The 3342-nt window shown below is 39.9% G+C and overlaps 1 pseudogene; it reads left to right on the forward strand.

Moving 5' to 3' along the window:
- The first annotated feature begins 339 nt into the window (after positions 1-339).
- Positions 340-1476, forward strand: LOC109388268 (COP9 signalosome complex subunit 4-like; annotated as a pseudogene).
- The last annotated feature ends 1866 nt before the right edge of the window (positions 1477-3342 follow it).

Raw genomic sequence — 3342 nt, forward strand, 5'->3', positions numbered from 1 at the left:
AGTTTGAGAGTGACTGACACTCACCCCCAGCTCCAGGGGTTCACCCTTATTCACTCAAGATTATCAACCTCCACTAACCACAGTAACTAGCTGAAAGATGGGCATATGACCTAAGACAGGCCAAACAGGAATGGATTCAACTGCAGAATCAAAACTACAATGAGATATCACTTCACACCCACTAGGATGTCTATAATCCAAAAGACAGATAATAATTATTGTTGACAAGGATGCAGAGAAACTGAAACCCTCATACACTGATGATAGGAATGTAAAATGGTGCTGCTGCTTTGGAAAACAGTCTGGCATTTCCTCAAAAGTTAAACATAGGGAAGAAAGATGGTGGAAACCATGCAACAGGATTTGACCCAACTCATGAATTCAAGCTGCTCTCATAAAGATCTGGTGGGCAAGTATTGTCAGATTCTGGAGAAAACCATTCAGTTATCTGGAACAGAGCAACTACGAGCTTTGAAAGCTTTTGTGGAAGCAATGGTGATTGAGAATGTCAGCCTCGTGATCTCTCGACAGTTGCTAACTGATTTCTGCACACATCTTCCTAACCTGCATGATAGCACAGCCAAAAAAATCTATTATTACACCTTGGAAAACATCCAGCCTAGAGTATTTCATTTGAGGAGCAGGTTGCTTCCATAAGATAGCATCTTGCATCCATATATAAGAAAGAAGACGATTGGGGGAATGCAGCCCAAGGGTTGATGGGAATACCTTTGGAAACAGGACAAAAACAGTCCAGTGTAGATTATAAACTGGAGGCTTCCCTGAAGATTGCTAGGCTATGCCTAGAGGACGACGATCCAGTCCAGGCAGAGGATCATAAATTGAGCATCATTGCTTCAGAATGAACTAACCAATTAACAGTTACAGATACAATATAAGGTATGCCATTCACATGTTCTTGATTATAGAAGAAAATTCACTGAAGCTGCACAAATGTACAATGAGCTCTTACAAGACAACAGTGCATGAAAGTGAAAGACAGACGCTTTAAAACGTGCTTTGCACAGTACCATCTTAGCCTCAGCAGGACAGCAGTGTTGTCAAATGCTAGCTACTCTTCATAAGGATGAAAGGTGCCAGCAACTTGCTGCTTATGGGATCCTAGAGAAAATGTACCTGGATAGGATCATCAGAGGAAATCAACCTCATGAATTGCTGCCATGCTGCTGTCTTACCAAAAAGCAACTACAGCTAATGGTTCTAGCATCTTAGAGCTGTTATTGAACACAATTTATTGTCCTCAAGCAAATTATATAATAATGTTACCTTTGAAGAACTTGAAGCTCTTTTAGAGATAGATCCCTGCAGCTAAGGCAGAAAGGATAGCATCGCAAATGATAACAGAAGGATATATGAATGAATTTATTGATCCAATTGATGGAATAGTTCATTTTAAAACATGAGAAGCCCTGCCAACATGGGACAAACAGATACAATCGCTTTGTTTCCAGGTGAATAACCTTTTGGGAAATTAGCACCAGAACGGATAGCACAAGCCATGGAAGCCCAGATGGTTCAGTGAATCCTTACAGAACTTCTGTGCACACTACATCTTTTTCCATGTTGTACAGATTAATTTCACTGTCTCCAAAGTATCTGCATCATGACTTTACATATTTCAATCCCTTTTATGCTGGATTCCATTTAAAGAAGACATTATTAGAGCAGGAAGTACAAGCATTTAAAAAGTATGTAGTTCTCGGCCAGCTGAGTGGCTCAGTTGGCTAAGAGTTGGCTTAAGAGCACAAGTTCTAACCAACAATGCCGCCAGTTCGATTCCCACATGGGCCAGTGACGCTGCGTCTGAGCTGAGCTGCTGCTGAGCTGCCAACAGGTGGCAGGATGGCTCAGCTGGTATAACAACAAGATTGCCTGTTCGATGGTGGGCTACACCCCCCCACAACTAAGACTGCACTGGCACCTTGAGCTGAGTTGCCACCTAGATGGCTCAGTGGATAGAGCATGCGCTCATAACAACAGGGCTGCTGGTTTGAGTCCTGCATGGGATGGTGGCTACGCCCAACGCAACTAAGATTGAACACAGCACCTTGAGCTTAGAGGCCACAAGCTGCCAACGGGAAGCCAGATGGTGACTGGTGCCCTCCACAATGAAGACTGAAGAACAACAACTTGGCTGGTCCCCTTCCCCAATCCCCCAACACTGTTCTCCTCCCCAAATTCCCCAATAAAATCTTTAAAAAAATAAAAATAAAAATATGTAGTTCTCATATATTCAGGGTCTTTGTATATCAAGCTAACTCAGATGTTTTGAAAGCTTTTCTTGAAACAAGTAAGTGAAATATCTGTGGCTAAAAAGTTTGGGATTTGTGATAACTTTGTAGTCATGTAAAATGTAAGTACGTTGTGCCTCTCCAAATGTGGCTATTCTGATAAATAAAGAAGTGAGCCCCCCCCCCAAAAAAGTTAAGAGTTACCATACAACCCAGAAATTCTACCCCTAAGTATATACCCAAGATAAATTAAAACATATGTCCATACAAAAACTGTACATGCAAATTCATAGCAGCATTATTCATAATAGCCCAAAAGTGGAAACAACTCAATTGTTCATCAACTGATGACTGGATAAACAAAATAAGGTATATTCATACTTTGGCAATAAAAAGAGATGAAGTATTGATACATGCTACAACATGGATGAACCTTAAAAATATGCTAAATGAAAAAATCAGCCACAAAAGACCACATGTCATCTGATGCCATTAATATAGAAGGTCCAGGATAGGAAACGCTCTAGACACAGAAAATAGATTAGTGATTGCCAGGGCTAAGGGAGTAATGCTAAGTAACTGATGATGGGTATGGGGTTTCTTTTGGGGATATGAAAATGTTCTGAAATTAAATAGTTGTGATGGTTGTGCAACTCTGCCAATATACTAAAAACCATTGACTTATACACTTTTAAAGTGAATTTCATGGTATATGAATTAAATCTCAATAAAGCTATAAGGAGAAAGATTAAATTACAGAATTTTATTTGAGCTATCAAGAAAATATTTTTTTACTTCAAGATGTCCCCCATATCAACTCTAGTCCTTTATTTATTTTTTTATTTAACTCAAAGTCAAGGGTTCAGAAAGCAAGAAGCCCATATGCTCAACTCCATCTAGACATTCTATTCCAAAATGCTTTCTTACCCTTAGAAAATACCCCAAAAGCCTACAGCAAAAAGAAACTGCCCTGCAAAAACAAATTGCAGAAGACAGAGGAGAATATGGGAGAGAAAGATCTCGTTGTCATTCAAGCCAAGTCAATATGATTTTTACCTTAATCCGAAAAGTTTCCTTCTCAAGGAGCTGG

The sequence above is a fragment of the Hipposideros armiger genome, unplaced genomic scaffold, assembly GCF_001890085.2.
Source record: "Hipposideros armiger isolate ML-2016 unplaced genomic scaffold, ASM189008v1 scaffold_188, whole genome shotgun sequence".
Taxonomy (NCBI): domain Eukaryota; kingdom Metazoa; phylum Chordata; class Mammalia; order Chiroptera; family Hipposideridae; genus Hipposideros; species Hipposideros armiger.